This window comes from Stomoxys calcitrans, chromosome 4 (assembly GCF_963082655.1).
Source record: "Stomoxys calcitrans chromosome 4, idStoCalc2.1, whole genome shotgun sequence".
In the NCBI taxonomy this organism is placed as follows: domain Eukaryota; kingdom Metazoa; phylum Arthropoda; class Insecta; order Diptera; family Muscidae; genus Stomoxys; species Stomoxys calcitrans.
This window is the reverse complement of record NC_081555.1, coordinates 149,806,005-149,828,687: the sequence shown is the minus strand read 5'-3', so window position 1 is coordinate 149,828,687 and position 22,683 is coordinate 149,806,005.

Below are 22,683 nucleotides of genomic sequence, written 5' to 3'. Positions count from 1 at the left end.
CGCGAATACGACCACATGCTTTTTGTCCGCGACCATCACCCCGTGATTTCGTGCCGTATTCACGCCGTGAGTGAACCACGTCTCAGAAGCAAACGTAGCCAGTACCTCGCTATTGTCTTTCAGACCAAAGAGCCGCTTAGCCCGCTAATAAAACCACGTGATTTTTGTCCTCGACCACCGTGATTTAGTGCCATATTTACGCCATAAGTGAACCACGTCTCCGAAGCAAACGTAGCCAGCACCTCGCCTTTGTTATTCCGACATAAGAGCCGCTTACCCGTCCCCGAATACGACCACGTGTTTTCTGTCCGCGATCATATACACGTGATTTAGTGTCGTATGCACGCCGTGAGAGAACAACGTCCCCGAAACAAACTTAGCCAGCAACACGCCTTTGTATTTCAGATCAAAGAGCCGCTGAACATGAGAATACATCCACATCCTTTCTGTCTAAGGCCATCACCTCATGATTTCGTGCCGTATTCACGCCGTGAGAGAACCACGTCCCCGAAACCAATATTGCCAGCACCTCGCCTTTGTCCTTTCGACATAAGAGCCGCAGAGCCCGCGAATACGACCACATGCTTTTTGTCCGCGACCATCACCCCATGATTTAGTGCCGTATTCATGCCGTGAGTGAACCACGTCTTCGAAGCAAACATAGCCAGTACCTCGACTTTGTCCTTCAGACATAAGAGCCGCTGTACACGGGAAAACACCCACGTGCTTTCTGTCTAAGGCTATCACCCCGTGATTTCGTGCCGTATTCACGCCGTGATTGAACCACAGACCAAAGAGCCGCTGATCCCGCTAATAAACCACATGTTTTCTGTCCGCGACAATCACTCCGTGATTTAGTGCCATATTCATGCCGTGAGTGAACCACGTCTCCGAAATAAACGTAGTCAGCACCTCGTCTTTGTCCTTCCGACATAAGAGCCGCTGACCCCGCGAATACGACCACTTGCTTCCTATCGGCAATCATTTACCCGTGATTTTGTGTCGTATTCTCGAGAGTAAGTGAAGCACGTCTCCGAAACAATCGTAGACAGCCCCACGCCTTAGTCTTACGAACGCAAGAGCCACTGATGCCCGCGAACGTACACCTACAACGCCTATCTAGGACACCCCCTCGTGATTTACGCCTCACACACTCGCACTGGGGGAATCATGACCCAACCGTGTATATAGCCAGAACTCCGATCTACGATTACAACTTAAGCCTGATTCTGTAACACTTAGTTTAAGCACCTATGCTCGAAAATAAAGTCTATTAAATCGAATATAACTTGACTTTTTGGAGGTCACCATAGCGGAGAAGCTTGTCCGATCGCCTGGATTAGCTTGTCCGATCGCCTGGGTTCGAATCCCGGCGAGAACATCTGCAACAATTTTCAGTGGTGGTTATCCCTTTCTAATGCTATCGACATTTGTGAGGTACTGTACCATTCGGTGTGGTATAAACTTGTATAAACTCCTCCACAAAGAGGTGTCGCATTGCATCACGCCGTTCGGATTCGGCTATAAAAAGGAGACCCCTTATCACTGAGCTTAAACTTGAATCGGACAGCGCTTATTGATATGTTAAAAATTTCTCCCTGTTACTTAATGGAATGTTTATGGGCAAAATTTGCATTTGCAACTTGTCTTTTCTCTCTCTATCACTGACACAAATAAATTTCTGTGATTGACTCTGTTCCCGGAAACCAGAGGTAAACTCTTCGTTACTGTATTTCAATTCTCTAACAACGACCAAATCGGGAAATCGTTGCTGCTACTATAGTTTCAAGTAGCCATATGGGGTAATCGGTATCGAAGAATGCTATACATATGGAGACAAACGTAACGCAGAGGTTAGCGTGTCCGCCTATGATGCTGAACGCCTGGGTTTAAATACTGGCAAGAACATCAGAAAAATTTTTATCGATGGTTATCCCCTCCTAATGCTGGCTACATTTGTGAGTTACTATGCCATGCACAGAAGCCTTGTTTCCCAAAGACGTGTCGCTATGCGGCACGCCGTTCGGATAAGGCTATAAAAAGGAGGTCCAGACAAAACTCATTGATATGTGAGAAGTTTGCCCCCGTTCCTGAATGGAATGTTCATGAGCAAATTTGTATTGTAAATCAGTTTACATACCTATTCGAATCATATTTGGCAGGGACGCTGGAAGCCATACTCGTAGCAGAATGCGTTGTATCAAATCTTAGCCAAGTTAGTTTAAAACAAATAAGAGCGTGCTAAGTTCAGCCGGGTCGAATCTTATATACCCTCCACCATCGATCACATTTGTCGAGTTCTTTGCGCGGCATCTCTTTTTAGGCAAATAAAGGACAATTAAAAAGAACTGTTATGCTATTGGAGCTATATCAAGTTATAGTCCGATTCGGACCATAAAATGAATTAAATGCCGAAAATTGTAGAAGTCATTGTTTAATATTTCAGTCTTTTCGGATAAGAACTGAGCCTTGTAGGGGCTCAAGAAGCAAAATCGGGAGCTCGGTTTATATGCGAGCTGTATCAATCTATAGATCGATTCAGATTATATTGGATACATATGTTGAAGGTCATGGGAGAAATCATTATACAAAAAGTCTGCCAAATCGGTCAAGATCCCAGATCCGTTTATATGACAGCTATATCAGGTTATATACCGATTTGCGCCATACTAAGCACAGTTGTTGAAAGTTATAACAAAACACCTCGTGCAAAATTTCAGCTAAATCGGATAAGAATTGCGCCATCTAATGGCTGAAGAAGTCAAGACCCATGATCGGTTTATATGGCAGCTATACCAGGTTATGCACCGATTTGAACTGTACTTCGCACAGTCATTGGAAGTCGTAGCAAAACATCCCATGAAAAATTTCAGCCTAATCGAAGAAGAATTGCGCCCTCCAGCGGCTCAAGAAATCAAGATCCAAGATCGGTTTAAATGGCATTATCAGGTTATGAACCGATTTTAACCATACTAGGCACAGTTGTTGGAAATGATACCAAACACCACGTGCAAAATTGCTGTCAAATCGTATAAGAATTGCGCCCTCTAGTTGCTCATGAAGTCAAGATCCCAGATCGGTTTATATGCTAGCTATATCAGGTTATGAACCGATTTGAACCGTGCTTAGCACAGTCATTGGAAGTCTTAACAAAATATCCCATGAAAAATGTTAGCCAAATCGAAGAAGAATTGCGCCCTCTAGCGGATCAAGAAGTCAAAATCCAAGATCGGTTTATAGGGCAGCTATACCAGGTTGTTCACCGATTTCGACTATACTCAGCACAGTTGTCATAACAAAACAGCTCATGCAAAATTTAAACCAAATCGGATAAGACCTGCGCCCTCTAGCGGCTCAAAAAGTCAGGACCCAATTTCGGTTTATATGACAGCTATATCACATTATAAACCGATTTGAACCATATAGCGCAGTTGTTGGAAGTGATACCAAAACACCTGCAAATTTGCAGTCAAATCGGACGATAATAGCGCCCACTAGTGGTTCAAGAAGTCGAGACCCAAGATCGGTTTATATGGCAGCTATATAAAAATATAGATCGATTTGGCCCATTTACAATTCCAACCGTCCTACACTAAGAACAAGTATTTTTGCAAAATTTCAAGCGGCTGGCTTTACTCCTTCGAAAGTTAGCGTGTTTTCGACAGACGGACGGACAGACAGACGACGGACACGTCTAGGTCGACTTAAAATGTCATGACAGTCAAGAATATATATTCTTAATGGTGTCTTAGACGCATGTTTCAAGATGTTACAAACGGAATGACTAGATTAGTATACCCCCATCCTATGGTGATGGGTATAGAAACTCAAACTTTCACTCTAGACCTTTAATTTCAAATTCGTGTTAGATTAGTTAATGACTAATTGTTATTAGCTGGATTGAAGACCATTCCGTTAAGAGAATTATTTTTCGATATCATCTTTCGATTTAAGCTGTTTTATCAAAAAACAGCTTTTATTCTCTAGTTACCAAAGAACCTTAACGATTTTTGTCATTAGCCCTATTGTCCATGGTACAAATTGTCATATGTTAATGGACATTATTTTCTAAATAATTTCCATTGTTTTATCTGAAGCTTATTAACCCTAATGATGCACCATAAATTTGTTCTTAGTCATCGTCAAAAATAAACCAAAGGCCTGGGGAGATGTAGTTGAATATCTAAACCAGTGACATAAGCTCTGCCTGATTTCAGTGTAAGACAAATTGCGCAGTTATTTGGGTTAGAAGGATGTAGAGAATCTAAAGGTTTCTTGGAGTAAATCAATATGGCATAAAACTTACATCCACTAAGAAGTCAATTTTAATATTTTTTTAAAAATTCCTAAACTCACCTTAGGCTTTTATCATAAAGAAACACACTTTTCCCAATGACAAACATAAATTTTTATATATCCCTATATGTCATGTCATTCAGTTTAAACAGCTTCACCATAAATCTCAAAATTACTTTTCGATATTTTATAATTTAAGGGAAATAAATTACTCGCCTTATTAAATCACTCTATGCCACCGTTGCCACTTGCCTTTCGAGTCCTTTTTCTCTCTACCTTTTATAGTTCAACCCCAACTATCATCCATTATGAACTCATTTAAAGCTCATGTGTCTTGCGAGGGATTCATGACCTTTCTACTCACACCATAACATTTTACAAAAATATTTGCCCATTTTTGCTGTTTCTATTTCCACAACAACTATTCAATCAATTCATAACACCTGTAGTGTTTGATAGGTTGAAGGGTGGATTGGGCAAGGATAGGAAAATATAACAAGAACTGACAAGTGGTTTCGCACCCATTTGCCATGGATAAATGATTGGCAAAACCTGACATTTATACGCACCTATTGACAGGAAAGTTTATAATTCACATTTAACAAAAGGTTAGACAGAATAGTGGTAACATACACACATACACTTAGACAAAAGAGAATAGCCCACAAACACACACACACTCAGTGGCAAGTCCTTTGGCAACCATAAAGGACTAGAGAACCAAACATAACCCGAGACTAACTAAAAAACCAAGCTAACCCACTAAGCAAACCCAATAAACTTCAAACAGGTCATAACAATAAAAACTCATACGACCACATCTACCAAAGCACAACACAACGAATTGCCGTGTGTGTGCACACAAACACTAACATAGCTATACATGTGTGTACAAACATCACTCATTCATCCATAATAATGCTTTGGAATTATAGAATAGCTGAATACAAAGGTTGAGATTTCTAGGTAGACCATAGCCAATGGTCATTGAATTGAGATTGTTGATGAGACCTGTACACTGCCCTGGAGCTTATGTTAGTCGTTTTGAGACTTTGAAGGTCTCATTCCTAATTATACTTAAAGATTTTCAGGAGGCCATCATAGCTCAGAGTAAGCATGCCCGACTGTGACGCCGAACGCTGGGTTCGAATTCTAGCGAGACAATCAGAAAACAAGTAAAAAGGCGTAAAGATCGGCCGGGCCGAACTTTGGATACCCACCACCTCGGGTATATATATAAACCACCTTTCGACAGAACCCGGTGAAAATGCCTAATTTATGCCCCCATAGCAGCTTTATCGAATTAGTGTTGGTCGATTGGGATTGTAAATGGGCCATATCGGTCCATGTTTTGATATAGCTGCCATATAAACCGATCTTGGATCTTGACTTCTTGAGCCTAAAGAGGGCGCAATTCTCGTCCGATTTGACTGCAATTTTGCACGTGGTGTTTTGGTATCATTTCCAACAACTGTGCCTAGTATAGTTAAAATCGGTTCATAACCTGATATTGCTGCCATATAAACCGATCTTGGATCTTGATTTCTTGAGCTACTAGATGACGCAATCCTTATCCGATTTGGCTGTAATTCTGCACGTGGTGTTTTGCTGTCACTTTCAACAACTGTACTAAGTATAGTCGAAATCGGTGAACAACGTGGTTGAGCTGCCATATAAACCGATCTTGGATTTGACTTCTTGAGCCACTAGATGGCGCAATTCTTATTCGATTTGGCTGAAATTTGGCATGAGGTGTTTTGTTATAACTTTCAACAACTGTGTTTAGTATGGCGCAAATCGGTACATAACCTGATATAGCTGCCATATAAACCGGTCTAGGATCTAGACCGATTTGGCAGAAATTTTGTATAATGATTTCTTCCATGACCTTCAACATACGTATTCAATATAATCTGAATCGATCTATAGCTTGATACAGCTCCCATATAAACCGATCTCCTGATTTTGCTTCTTGTGCCCCTACAAGGCGCAGTTCTTATCCGAATGGACTGAACTATTACACAATGACTTCTGCAATGTTCAGCATTGAATTCATTTACGGTTCGAATCGGACTATAACTTAATATAGCTTCAATAGCATAACAGTTCCTTTTCATTATCCTGTGTTTGTTTAAAAAGAGATACCGCGCAAAGAACTTGACAAATTCGACCCATGATGGAGGGTTTATAAGATTCTTACATGAATCTTCTGGAATATTAAACATGCATTAAAATGTTGACATTGGAGGGAAAGTTTAATAAGGAATCCTGAAGGGTGATCAATTTGAAATTTTGGTTGTTATAGTCTTATTGGCCTACTTACTGTTTGTGAAGATATTCACACTCGTCGTCATCTCGCTAATATCATTCCATCTCACGTAATCTGTGATTGCTCGGATTTCCACCTGCAGGACAGTGGTATGTTCAGATAACCAGAAGCAGAATTCAGTCTCTGGATCCTCAATGGAGACACCCAGACCCATTTTTTTCCTTAATCCGGCCTCAGTGGTTGTCGCATACTAACTTCTCTATCTAGAATTGTTGTTGTGGTTGTTGTTGTAGCCACATATTTGCATGTGGAGATAGTAATCCTCGTCAAGCTCCTATAGGTGAGCAAGCTGGTTCTGGTCTATGGCACCGATCGCAGCGGGTACATGATGACAATTGGTTATTTAAAGGCGCCAAATAACTCGCCTTGTCATATCAAGCATCATAGTCACTCAGTATTCCAGTAAGTTGCCGCCAACGGCAACCCACTGAGACTCTGCACTCAATACCGCTGCTGCTTTTGCAGTTACTCCGTATGGAGTATTCCACTATTCGCAACCTATGGACGCTGACCTTCTTCATAAAAATGATGATCCCCACACAGATTGGAGCCAAAAATTCCAAGCTTTGTGGTGCTCATAGTTATCCCGTGTCGGGATTTGGAAGTAGTTTCAGTATCATTGCTATTAGGAAATATGGTGCGATTTGGACCAAATTCGACATGGATATTGAGTGGTCTAATAAGTACAAGTCATTGTTTAATCTTGTAGAACAAACTATTGGAATTTTTGGTAGTTATATCCAAATATACACCAATCGGAAGCATAAACGACACGGATGTCGAAAAGCCTAACATAAATTCCTGTGTCAAATTTCATCGAAATCGGATTATAAATGAGCTTTTTATGGGGCCATTACTTTTAACCGAGAGATCGGTCTATATGGCAGTTATATCCAAATCCGAAACGATCTGGGCCAAATTGAAGAAAAATGTCGAAGGGCTAAACACAACTCACTATCCCAAATTTCAACAAAATCGGACATTAAATGCGCCTTTTATGGGCTCAAAACCTTAAATCGAGAGTTCGGTCTATATGGCAGCTATATCCAAATCTAGACCGATCTGTGCCAAAATCCAGAGAGTTGTCGAAGAGCCCAACACAACTCTCTGTCCTAAATTTCGACGACATCGGATAATAAATGCGTCTTTTATGGGTCCAAAACCTTAAATCGCGACATCGGACTATATGGCAGCTATATCCAAATCTGGACCGATCTGTGCCATAGTGCAGTAGCATGGCAAGGGGCTTAACCGAACTCACTGTCCCAAATATCGGCGAGATCGGACAATAAATACGCCTTTTATGGGCCCTTAAACCTTAAATCGAGAGATCGGTCTATATGGCAACTATATCCAAATCTGGACCAATCTGAACGAAATCGAAGAGGGATGTCGAAGGGTCTAACACAACTCACTGTCCTAAATTTTGGTGAAATCGGACAATAAATACGCCTTTTATGGCCCCAAAACCTTAAATCGAGAGATCGGTCTATATGGCAGCTAAATCCAAATCTGAACCGATTTAGACCAAATTGAAAAGGATGTCAAATGCCCTAACACAACTCACTCTCCCAAATTTCGGCGACATCGTACAATAAATACACCTTTTATGGCCCCAAAACCTTAAATCGTGAGATCGGTCTATATGGCAGTTATATCCAAATCTGAACCGATCTATGCGAAATCGAAGAAGGATGTCTAAGGCGCTAGCACAAATCTTTGTCACAAATTTAGGCGACATCGGACGATAAATAAGCAGCTATATCTAAATCTGGTCCAATCTGGGCCAAATTTAAGAAGAACCTTGAAGGGCCTAACGCAACTCACTATCTTAAATTTTGGCGAAGTCGAACAATAAATACGCCTTTTATGGGTCCAAGACCTTAAATCGAGAGGTCGGTCTATATGGCAGATAGGTCCAAGTTTGAACCGATCGGGGCCAAATGGAAGACGCATGTCGAGTGGCCTAACTCAACTCCCCGTCCTAAATTTCAGTAAAATCGGATAATAAATGTGGCTTTTATGGGCCTAAGACCCTAAATCGGCGGATCGGTCTATATGGGGGCTATGTCAAGATGTGGTCCGATATAGCCCATCTTCGAACATAACCTGTTTATGGAGCTATATCAGGTTACAGACCGATTCGGACCGTACTTAGCACAGTTGTTGGAAGTCATAACTGACCACTATGTGCAAAATTTCACCCAAATCGGACAAAAATTGCGGCTTCAAGTAGCTCAAGAAGACAAATCGGGAGATCGGTTTATATGGGAGCTATATCAGGTTCTTGACCGATTTGGACGGTACTTAACACAGTTGCTGGAAATCACAAAAGAACACAACGTGCAAAATTTCAGGAAAATGGGACAAAATTGCGGTTTGTAAGAGCTCAAGAAGTCATATCGAAAGACCGGTTTATATGGGAGCTATATCAGGTTCTTGACCGATTTAGACGGTAGTTGGAAAATCGTAACAGAACATTATGTGCAAAATTTCACGCTTATTGGACAAAAATTGCGGCTTCCAGAGGCTCATAATTGCACCCATCCTATGGTGGTGGGAATAAAATTCTTATCGGTGGTTCTCCCCTCCTAATGCTACCCACTCCATGGAAAATGCCGCGAAATTCATACTTGAGTACCGGAAGCCACCTCCAAGAAACCCATGGTACGACCAAGAGTGTCGAGATACTATTAAAGCAAAGAATGCGGCATATAGAGCAACCCTGCATTCAGTAGCAACGCGCCAGATGAAGGAGAGGTATCGGAAGAAAAGGACAGAGGAGAAACATCTATTCCGCAGAATGAAAAAGGAAATGGAAAGAAATTGAGATGTACAGGAGTCAGAATCAAACCGTTGGCTTTGGTGCAGGCACATCATCCTGCAGAGACAAAAAAGGAAATCTGGTAATTGACACAGATAACATGCTGGGGATATGAGGTAAGAACATTTTACCCAACGGCTAGTGTCCCACGTTGGCGGCGAAGAGGATACCGCACAACCAATCCCTGATGATGGTATAGAATGTTTACCTCCTAGTCAGGTCATGAGGTCCAAGTAGCAGTGACCCGGCTAAAGAATAACAAGGCAGCAGGAGACGACGGGTTACCCGCTGAACTATTTAAGACCGGAGGCGTTACGCTGAAAAGGCGTATGCATCAGCTTATCTGCGCAATCTGGCTAAAAGAATATTTACTCCACTAACAGGCAAATCTTTGTTGCCTTCTGGAAATTTCAAAAATATGTTTGGATTCTAACATAGATCCAAACATCATTCGGAAAACATGACATATGCACTTCATAGTGGAATATATTAACTTGGATCTGTTTGATTATCTTGAAGTCAGTCATAATTCAATAACCCTCCACCACAAATTCTATAGACTTGCCTAAGGATTTATAAAGCACAAGTTTTTAGTTTAAACACCTCCAGTGAAAACCCACAAAGACCAACATTATTATTATTGACTTCTTGACTTTTCGCAACAAATCCCAACCAAAGCATACACCCACCCCCCATAGAATGAAGTACCATAAAAACATAAAGAAAGTTAAACAAGCATTGGCAGCAATAGCCTTTATACCATGCGAATTCATAGCCATTCATACCAAAAACTGGAATAACTACAACAAATGTTTTGCCATAGCAAGGAATACAGGGCAACGCAATGCTTTGCATCGGAAGGCAATGATGTGATATTGAATGTTGAATGGCTAAGTCACTCAACAATAACTTGAAGTACCATTAATAATATTGTACCACTATCAAAATTGGGAGTGTGAGTGAGCAAGGAAACTAGGTTATGTGAATTGCTTAGTTTTTCAGTGTGTTCAGTATGTAGGGAAGACTGAGAAATTTTGGGAAATTAGAGCAATAAAGTACGAAAGGAGCAAAAAAGATTAATTAATTTGTATGGATAAATTAATAAAAAAAACAAGTAAAAAGGCGTTAAGTTCGGCCGGGCCGAACTTTGGATACCCACCACCTCGGGAATATACGTAAACCACCTTTCATCAAAATCCGGTGAAAATTGTATACCTCAATTTCGGCGACATCGGATAATAAATGCACCTTTTATGGGCCCAAAACCTTAAAAAGAGAGATCGGTCTATATGGCAGCTATATCAAAATCTTTACCGATCTGTGCCATATTGCAGGATTATGTCGAGGGGCTTAACTTAACTCACTGTTCCAAATTTCGGCGACATCGGACAATAAATGAGCATTTTATGGGCCCAAAACCTGAAATCGAGAGATCGGTCTATATGGCAGCTATATTCAAAATTGGTCCGATCTGCACCAAATTGACGAAGAATGTCGAAGGGCCTAACACAACTCACTGTCCCAAAATTCAGCTAAATCGGAGAGTAAATGTGGATTTTATGGGCCTAAGACTCTAAATCTGAGGATCGGTCTATATGGCAGCTATATCTAAATCTGGACCGATCTGGGCCAAATTGACGAAGAATGTCGAAGGGCCTAACACAACTCACTGTCCCAAAATTCAGCTAAATCGGAGAGTAAATGTGGATTTTATGGGCCTAAGACCCCAAATCGGAGGATCCTTCTATATGGCAGCTTTATCCAAATCTGGACCGATCAGAGCCAAATTGACAAAGGGTGTCGAGGGGCCTAACACAACTCACTGTCCCAAAATTCAACAAAATCGGATAAGAAATGCGCCTTTTATGGGCCTTAGACCCTAAATCGGAGGATCGGTCTATATGGCAGCTATATCCCAATCTGGACCGATCTGAGCCAAATTGACCAAGGATGTCAAACGGCTTATGTAGGGAAGACTGAGAAATTTTGGGAAATTAGAGCAATAAAGTACGAAAGGAGCAAAAAAGATTAATTAATTTGTATGGATAAATTAATAAAAAAAACAAGTAAAAGCGTGCTAAGTTCGGCCGGGCCGAATCTTATATACCCTCCACCATGGATCGCATTTGTCGAGTCCTTTTTCCGGCATCTCTTCTTAGGCAAAAAAGGATATAAGAAAAGAGTTGCTCTGCTATTAAAACGATATCAAGATATGGTCCGGTTCGGACCACAATTAAATTATATGTTGGAGACCTGTGTAAAATTTCAGCCAATTCGTATAAGAATTGCGCCCATTGGGGCACACGAAGTAAAATAGAGAGAACGATTTATATGGGATCTGTATCGGGCTATAGACCGATTCAGACCATAATAAACACGTTTGTTGATGGTCATGAGAGAATCCGTCGTACAAAATTTCAGGCATATCGGATAATAATTGCGACCTCTAGGGGTCAAGAAGTCAAGATCCCAGATCGGTTTATATGACAGCTATATCAGGTTATGAACCGATTTGAACCTTATTTGACACAGTTGTTGAAAGTAAAAATAAAATACGTCATGCAAAATTTCAGCCAAATCGGATAGGAATTGCGCCCTCTAGAAGCTCAAGAAGTCAAATCCCCAGAACTGTTTATATGACAGCTATATCAGGTTATGGACCGATTTCGACCATACTTGGTACATTTGTTGGATATCATAACCAAATACTTTGTGCAAAAATTCATTTAAATTGGATAAGAACTGTGCCCTCTAGAGGCTCAAGAAGTCAAGACCCAAGATCGGTTTATATGGCAGCTATATCAGGTTATGGACCGATTTGAACCATACTTGGCACACTTGTTGGGTATCATAACAAAACACGTCGTGCGAAATTTCATTCTGATCGGGTAAGAATTGCGCCCTCTAGAGGCTCAAGAAGTCAAGACCCAAGATCGGTTTATATGGCAGTTATATCAGGTTATGGACCGATTTGAACCATACTTGGCACAGTTGTTGGACATCGTAGCGAAACACGTCGTGCAAAATTTCTTTCCAATCGGATAAGAATTGCGCACTCTAGAGGCTCAAGAAGTCAAGACCCAAGATCGGTTTATATGGCAGCTATATCAAAACATGGACCGATATGGCCCATTTACAATACCAACCGACCTACACTAATAAGAAGTATTTGTGCAAATTTTCAAGCGGCTAGCTTTACTCCTTCGGAAGTTAGCGTGCTTTCGACAGACAGACGGACGGACGGACGGACGGACAGACGGACGGACATGGCTAGATCGACATAAAATGTCGCGACGATCAAGAATATATATACTTTATGGGGTCTCAGACGAATATTTCGAGTAGTTACAAACAGAATGACGAAATTAGTATACCCCCCATCTTATGGTGGAGGGTATAACAAGTAAAAAGGCGTTAAGTTCGGCCGGGCCGAACTTTGGATACCCACCACCTCGGGAATATACGTAAACCACCTTTCATCAAAATCCGGTGAAAATTGTATACCTGAATTTCGGCGACATCGGATAATAAATGCACCTTTTATGGGCCCAAAACCTTAAAAAGAGAGATCGGTCTATATGACAGCTATATCAAAATCTTTACCGATCTGTGCCATATTGCAGGATTATGTCGAGGGGCTTAACTTAACTCACTGTTCCAAATTTCGGCGACATCGGACAATAAATGAGCATTTTATGGGCCCAAAACCTGAAATCGAGAGATCGGTCTATATGGCAGCTATATTCAAAATTGGTCCGATCTGCACCAAATTGACGAAGAATGTCGAAGGGCCTAACACAACTCACTCAGCTAAATCGGAGAGTAAATGTGGATTTTATGGGCCTAAGACCCCAAATCGGAGGATCCTTCTATATGGCAGCTTTATCCAAATCTGGACCGATCAGAGCCAATTTGACGAAGGATGTTGAAGGGCCTAACACAACTCACTGTCCCAATCTTCAGCAAAATCGGATAAGAAATGCGCCTTTTATGGGCCTAAGACCCTAAATCGGAGGATCGGTCTATATGGCAGCTATATCCCAATCTGGACCGATCTGAGCCAAATTGACCAAGGATATCAAACGGCTTAAGACAACCCACTGTAGCAAATTTCAACAAAATCTGATAATAAATATGACTTTTATTGGCCTAAGACCCTAAATCGGAGGATCGGTATATATGGCAGTTATATCCAAATCTTGACCGATCTGGGCCAAATTGACGAGGGATGTCGAAGGACCTAATACAACTCACTGTCCCAAATTTCAGGAAAATCGGATAATAAATGTGGCTCTTATAGGCCTAAGACCCTAAATCGGAAAGTCGGTCTATATGACAGCTATATTCAAATCTGGTCCGATCTGAGCCAAATTGACGAAGGATGTCGAAGGGCCTAACACAACTCACTGTCCCAAATTTCAGCATACTCGGATAATAAATGTGGCTTTTATTGGCCTAAGACCCTAAATAGGCGGATCGGTCTATATGGCAGCTATATCCAAATCTGGATCGATCCCATATCGGTTTATATGGCAGCTATATCAGGTTATGTACCGATTTGAACTATTCTTAACACAGTTGTTGAAAATCATAACAAAACACCTTATGCAAAATTGCAGCCAAATCGGATAATAGTTGCGCCCTCTAGTGGCTCAAGAAGTCAAGACCCCCGATCGGTTTATATGGCAGCTATATCAAAACATGGACCGACTTGGCCCATTTACAATCCCAACCGACCTACACTAATAAAAAGTATTTTTGCAAAATTTCAAGCTGCTAGCTCTACTCCTTCAAAAGTAAGCGTGCTTTCGACAGACAGACGGACGGACAGACGGACGGTATGCAAATGGTTCAAATCGGTCCATAACCTGATATAGCTGGCATATAAACCGATCTTGGGTCTTGACTTTTTGAGCTTTTAGAAGGCGCAATTCTTATCCGATTAGACTGAAATTTTGCACACAGTGTTTTGATATCACTTTCAGCAACTGTGCGAAGTATGGTTTAAATCGGTCCATAACTTTATATAGCTGCCATAAAAAACCGATCATGGGTCTTGACTTCTTGAGCTTCTAGAGGGCGCAATTCTTATCCGATATGACTCAAATTTTGTACAGATTGTTTTGATATCACTTCCAACATCTGTGCAAAGTATGGTTCAATGACCTGATATAGCTGCCATATAAACCCATCTTGGGTCTTGACTTCTTGAGCTTTTAGAAGGCGCAATTCTTATACGATTAGACTGATATTTTGCACACAGTGTTTTGATATCACTTTCAACAACTGTGCGAAGTATGGTTTAAATCGATCCATAACCTTATATAGCTGTCATATAAACCGATCATGGGTCTTGACTTCTTGAGCTTCTAGAGGGCGCAATTCTTATCCGATTTGACTGAAATTTTGCATGTTATTTTTTGATATCAGATCCAACAACTGTGCTAAGTATGGTCCAAATCGGTACATAACCTGGTATAGCTGCCATATAAAGCAATCTGGGATCTTGACTTCTTGAACCTCTAGAGAGTTCACATCCGATTTGGCACAAATTTTGTACAACGACTCCTCCCTTGTCCTCCAATATACGTGTGTAATATGGTAAGAATCGAACTATAGCTTGATACAGCTCCTATATAACCCGATCTCCCGATTTTGCTTTTTGACCCCCAAATCGGACTATAACTTGATATAGCTCCTCCTCCGTCCTAATTCATTATTCTTGTGGGCGTGCGGGGATTTCAAATTTCTTCTGTTACTTGGTTGAGTTCCCCCAATGTTTTTTTATATCTTAATATCAATAACTCAATTTGTAAAGACTGCAGTGTGATTACAACTGACGGACACACGGACGGGCAGATACATTGACATCGTTAAATTGTCTTAGAATTTTAAGAAAAAAATTCATGGAAATTTTGTCTGTAGAAAAAATTTCATGGAAATTTTGTTGAAGAAAAATTTTTATGGACTTAGCATTTGGAGAAAATTTCATGGAAATTTTGCCTTTAGAGAAAATTTTATGGAAATTTTGCATTTGGAGAAAATTTCATGGAAATTTGCCTTTAGAGAAAATTTTATGGCAATTTTGTCTTTAGAGAAAATTTTATGGCAATTTTGTTTAGTCGTTGTCCAGAGTTGTTTATGGTCTCATCATCGGCTTCCTGTTCATTTGGCTGTATTGAGTCTCCTATTCCTGTACTAGCTGATGTTTTAAGAGTAGGATCTTTGCCTATGCTAGTCTTCCCAATATTGAGGAAGTCGGCGATGGTTCCATCGTTGGCCCTTTTCTTAAGCGCCTGTCATTGCATAGGCAACTATCCTAGTCTTTCCAATATTGAAAAAGTTTATGATGGTCTCGTCATCGGCCCTCTGTTCCTCAAATAGTATTGAGTCCATGCCTTTAGTCTTACTCAAACTTGTTATGGAGACTTGGTCGAGCCACACTATAAGAAGAGTTCCTTTCTCCTTCTTATCCTTGTGGAACATCTTCCATTTTTCCCCCACCAAACCTTGGTTTTGGTTGCTTAGAACTTTCACCATGCCGTCTGTCACGAATTTGCTACCCCATTCATTGAGGAAGACCGTCGTCTTTGAGAGGAGGGGGATGTCCATTTTTCTCACCAGGTCTAGCTGTGCTTCCACCCAAGATGTGCATAAACTTCCAACGAGTTTTTTGACGGTACCTATACATTCTGCTGACTCATAGCTCAACATCAGGATATATCTTCTATACTTGCAGCTCATAATTTGTATGGGTGGACCGTCTTCAAAATATTTCATGGAAATTTTGTCTTTAGAGAAAATTTCATGGAAATTTTGTCCATAGAGAAAATTTCATGGAAATTTTGTCTTAAGAGAAAATTTCATGGAAATTTTGTCTTTAGAGAAAATTTCATGGAAATTTTGTCTTTAGAGAAAATTTCATGGAAATTTTGTCTTAAGAGAAAATTTCATGGAAAATTTCATGGAAATTTTGTCTTTAGAGAAAATTTCATGGAAATTTTGTCTTTAGAGAAAATTTTATGGAAATTTTTTCTTTACAGAAAATTTTATGGAAATTTTGTCTTTAGTGAAAATTTCATGGAAATTTTGTCTGAGAGAAAATTTCATGGAAATTTTGTCTGAGAGAAAATTTCATGGACATTTTGTCTGAGAGAAAATATCATGGAAATTTTGTCTGAGAGAAATTTTGTATTTGGAGAAAATTTCATGGAAATTTTGTCTTAAGAGAAAATTTCATGCAAATTTTGTCTTTAAGAGAAAATTTCATAGAAATTTTGTCTGTGCGGAAAAATGTATGACTATTCAATATGCAATGAACCAACCTCGTTCAATCTTTCCCACCAACTTCCCCATGAAAGTTTTTCCTAACCTAATATACAAACAAATTTGTTACACTTTCAGTCCACATTTTGTTGCTGGATTCCCTGTAATACTTCTTGGTTTAAAGGAGCAATTCCTGTTCGGAGAATTTTTCATTCGAAATTCAACGGGGGTGCAAAGGATGTGGCTAAGTGAAGCAAATGCTGAACATCATCTATTTATGGCTTGAAGGTGTTATTGTGAAGGATATAAATTTCCGTTCGAACTATTCCACATCTACACATATTACGCATGTGTTTCTGGGTGTGTGTGTGTGTGTGTTCAATACAAACATGCACATTCACCGCCCATAAACAAGAAATTTGTCAGTTTTGACATTTGGAGTTATGGCAGATTATTTATTATTACCCTTTGGGGTTACTTGGGCTTCAGCTAAGAAAAATGAAGTGGCAAAATTTTATTAAACTTTAAAAGAAACTAAACAACGAATGGGCAAAGAGGTACAAATAAATTGGGAAAGTTGGATTACATTAATAATCTACAGAGGTCGTAAATGTTAAGCCAATTGAATAACTGTGCCACTGTTCCTTAGTGGGCAAATTTGCACTTGTACTAGCCTAGGAGAAAAAACAATCCAAGGGCTAATGTAGGGTGAAACAAGTAAAAGCGTGCTAAGACAAGATCCCAGATCGCTTTATATGGCAGCTATATCAGGTTATGTTCGGATTTGCACTATACTTAGTACAGTTATTGGAAGTCATAACAAAAGAACTCATGCAAAATTTCAGCCATATCGGATGGGACTTGCGCCCTCTAGTGGGCAAAGAAGTCCAGATTCAAGATCGGTTTATATGGCAGCTATATAAGGTTTTTGACCGATTTGAACCATACTTACCACCGTTGTTGGAAGTCCTAACGAAACACGTCATGCAAAATTTAAGCCAAATCGGATGAGAACTGCGCCCTTTAGAGGCTCAAGAAGTCAAGACCCTAGATCGGTTTATATGGCAGCTATATCAGGTTATGTACCGATTTGCGCCATACTTGGCACAGTTGTTGGAAGGCATAATAAAACACCTCATGCAAAATTTCAGCCACATTGGATAGCAACTGCGCCCTCTAGAGGCTCAAGAAGTCAAGACCCCAGATCGGTTTATATGGCAGCTATATCAAAACATGGTCCGATATGGACCATTTACAATCCCAACCGACATACACTAATAAGAAGTATTTGTGCAAAATTTCAAGCGCCTTGTTTGACTCCTTCGAAAGTTTGCGTGCTTTCGGCAGACAGACGGACGGACGGACGGACAGACGGACACACGGACATGGCCATATCGATTTAAAATGTCAAAACGATCAAGATCAGATACATACTTTATGATGTCTTAAACGAATATTTCGAGGAGTTACAAACAGAATGACGAAATTAGTATACCCCCATCCTATGGTGGAGGGTATAAAAATAAGACAAAAACTTTCCCTAAACGGCTGGCAAGAAAGAAACAATTGAAAATTATACTGATTAATTATTATAGGTCCAGGAACTGACTAATTGGTCTAGGGACTGAATTAAGGCTCAGGGGACATAGTTCTCTCGAAGGCCATCAGAAAAAACTTTCAGCGGTGGTTTTCCCCTCCTAATGCTGGCAACATTTCTGAGGTACTATGCCATGTACAACTTCTCTCCAAAGAGGTGTCGCACTGCGGCACGCCGTTCGGACTCGGCTATAAAAAAGGAGATCCCTTATCATTGGGCTTAAACTTGAATCGGACTGCACTCATTGTTATGTGATAAGTTTGCCCCTGTTCCTTAGGGGAATGTTCATGGCCAACATTTGCAATTTGCAGTATTTAAATAAGATCCAGTGCCACGTGACCCCTCGCTGAGACTCCCCTCTCAAATCGCTGATGGCCTGTGGCCGCATTTGCAGCTATTCCGCATAAAAACGAAGCTTTCCACTAACCACAACCTGTCTCCCAAGTTTCCCTTGACAACGATGGGCACCACCTACGTCGGAGCTCAAAGTTTAAGCCTGTGTGTTGCTCATAGTTATCCCGTATCGGCCGGGCCACCATAAACAGCTGATTATATAAATCTTATAAAAATAGACTCTAAAATTTATGTCCTGTACTCTTTAAACCAACATAATTTCCAAAAACAATTTCTAAACACACAAAATTCGCATAAATCTTTAATTTTTGGCCGATAACACAGACGAATGTACCAGACTAGCTGGTAGCACATCATCCGCTTGTGTAATTTTGTCAGGAAATGAAAAAAGGACATAAATAATGTTTGTGAACGTACGAGAACATAAATTTAAATGAACAAATTTTGTAAAACTCGCATTCTAGTGTTTAACACTCAGTTGTTCATGATGCGCAGTACTCGGTGTATTGTCTTAGCATTTTGAAAAACTAAATAACGTCAACAAAATGGCACCACAGAAGTAGTCAACGACAGCACAACCCCTACCACTTGCCAAGTGAACGTGCCATTGGAATTGGAGCGCAGAGTTGTAGAAGAAGAAGAAGAAGCCATTACTTCAATGTCGTAATGACATTCGGCAATAAACATGCGTAATTTGCTGACGTCGAACGAGCAAACTAACGTTACTAATGAGTTTTCCTAAAATATTGACACAAATGTGTATATCCTTCGTTAGTGGATCCCTGGGTTGGAGATGGTTCCTCGGTTGGTTGGAGATGACTGCCAGGGATGTCAGGGAGTGATGGCAAAATTGACTGGGAAAAATGATAATTAATATGCTTATGGCATGTTGTTGAAAATAATTTTTTGCCTTGTTACACCCTACACCACTGCTGTGGTACAGGGTCTAGTTAGCTTAGTGCATTGGTTTGTAACACCCATAAGGAAGAGAGAGAGAGGCTCATTGATAAGTATACCAATCGACTCAGAATCACTTTCTGATTCGATTTAGCCATGTCCGTTTGTCTATCCGTCTGTCTGTCTGCCTGTCTGTCTGTCTGGCGGTCTGTCGGTCTGTCTGTCTGTCTGTCCGTCTGTCCGTCTGTCTGTCCGTCTGTCTGTCCGTCTGTCTGTCCGTCTGTCTGTCCGTCTGTCTGTCTGTCCGTCTGTCTGTCCGTCTGTCTGTCCGTCTGTCTGTCCGTCTGTCTGTCCGTCTGTCTGTCCGTCTGTCTGTCCGTCTGTCTGTCCGTCTGTCTATCCGTCTGTCTGTCTGTCCGTCTGTCTGTCTGTCCGTCTGTCTGTCTGTCCGTCTGTCTGTCCGTCAGTCTATCCGTCTGTCTGTATGTCCGTCTGTCTGTATGTCCGTCTGTCTGTATGTCCGTCTATCTGTCTATCCGTTTGTGTGTCCGTCTGTCTGTCTGTCTGTATGTCCGTCTGTCTGTCTGTCCGTCTGTCCGTCTGTCTGTCCGTCTGTCTGTCCGTCTGTCTGTCCGCCTGTCTGTCCGTCTGTCTGTCCGTCTGTCTGTCTGTCCGTCTGTCTGTCCGTCTGTCTGTCCGTCTGTCTGTCCGTCTGTCTGTCCGTCTGTCTGTCCGTCTGTCTGTCCGTCTGTCTGTCCGTCTGTCTGTCCGTCTGTCTGTCCGTCTGTCTGTCCGTCTGTCTGTCCGTCTGTCTGTCCGTCTGTCTGTCCGTCTGTCTGTCCGTCTGTCTGTCCGTCTGTCCGTCTGTCTGTCCGTCTGTCTATCCGTCTGTCTGTCTGTCCGTCTGTCTGTCTGTCCGTCTGTCTGTCTGTCCGTCTGTCTGTCCGTCAGTCTATCCGTCTGTCTGTCTGTCCGTCTGACTGTACGTCTGTCTGTCCATCTGTCTGTCCGTCCATCTGTCCGTCCGTCTGTCTGTCCGTCTGTCTGTCCGTCTGTCTGTCCGTCTGTCTGTCCGTCTGTCTGTTTCAACATATTTGCTCCAAATTTGATACGGGTTGTTTAATAACCCATCTGAAAACATCCGCCGAGATCCATCAAAATTGATTCAGAATTGGATATAGCTCCCACATTGTACTTATAGGGTAGGTGTAGGGTATTATACAGTCGACACCGCCCGACTTTTGCCCATCCTTACTGGTTTTAAATAAAGGAGTTAAGATAGATATCGGTAGGTAACAGTACTTAACGTAATATCACCGTAAAACAGGGGCTTTAAACTTCTTTTTGATTGGCTTTAAACTTCTTTTTGAGTCGTTCAAGCCATGTCCGTCTGTCTTGTTAGTACACCACCCTATTACAATCAACTGCTGCCAATAAGATGCTTGTAACTCTTTGAACTACGGTTTGTACATGGGCCTCAACCCTTCCCCTCAAGTAGAAGTAGTCAGTCAGCATTTGTTATATTTGAAATAAACATTTAAATATTTACACAGTTAGTGCGTGAATTTTAAACAATTCACAATGAAGGCTACCTCGAGGACGAGTCTCACAAGTAATGAACATTTCTAGAGAGTGAAAACGACCAATGAATGTTTTTTTCAACGTCAAATGCCCAACTATTTGAGCTAAGGAAGTTATTAACATTTTGCCATAGACTATAATGAAATGCGACACTTCAAAGTGGGTGCTGGAAGGAAGACAAAGGGCTGCCAATGACTTTGAGTCGCTAATAGTAAACCATTTATTTGGTATCTTTGCTGAACTTGTTGGCACAAAGAATTTAAATGAGTTTTTTTTCTACCATAGATTCCCTTAAGCAAAACGATGAGTTCATGTGATAGATAAGATGGCAATAAATCACAATGATATGGCAGACATTTGGAGAGAAATTCATTAGTTTATTTTTTGTTGGTAGTATGTACTCAGACTTAAAATATGGGGTAATTGATAAAATTAAAAATGACGCCTGAACGCCTGGTTTCGGAACCTGGCGAGAACATCAGAAACAAGTAAAAAGGCGTTAAGTTCGGCCGAGCCGAACTTTGGATACCCATCACCTCGCGTATATATGTAAACCAACTTTGATCAAAATACGGTGAAAATTGTATACCTTATCTCCCATAGCTACATCCAAAAATAAACCAATTTGAACTATATACAACATGGATGTCGATAAGACTAATATAAATCAATGTGTTAAATTTCAATCGGATTAAAATGCGCCTTTTTTTGGGCCAAGACTTTAAGTCGAGATATCGGTCTATATGGACCGATTCGGACCAAGTTGCAGATAAATGTTGAAGAGCCTAACACAACTCACTGTCCCAAATTTCGGCGAAATCGGACAATAAATGCGCTTTTTATGGGCCCAAAACTTTAAATCGAGAGATCGGTCTATATCGCAGCTATATCCAAATCTGAACCGATCTGGGCCAAATTGAAGAAGGATATCGAAGGACCTAACACAACTCCCTATCCCGAATTTCGGCGACATCGGGCAATAAATGCGCCCTTTATGGGCCCAAAACCTTAATTCGAGAAATCGGGCTATATGGCAGCTATATTCAAATCTGGACCGATCTGGGCCAAAATGCAGAAGTATGTCAAAGGGCTTAACTTATCTCACTGTCCCAAATTTCGGTGACATCGGACAATAAATGCGGCTTTTATGAGCCCAAAACCTCAAATGGAGAGATAGGTCTATGTGGCAGCTATTTCTAAATCTGGACCGATCTGGACCAAATTGATGAAAGGTGCCAACTCACTGTCCCAAATTTCGGTAAAATCCGACATAAAATGCGCTTTTTATATCCCCAAAACCTAAAACCGAGAGATCGGTCTATATGGCGGCTATATCCAAATCTGGACCGATCTGGGCCAAATTGAAGATTGATGTTGAAGGGCCTAATACAACTCACTGTCCCAAATTTCAGCAAAATCGGATAATAAATGTGGCTTTTATGGGCCTGAGACCCTAAATCGAGAGATCGATCTATATGGCAGCTATATCCAAATCTGGAACGATCTGAGCCAAATTGATGAAGGATGTCGAAGGGCCTA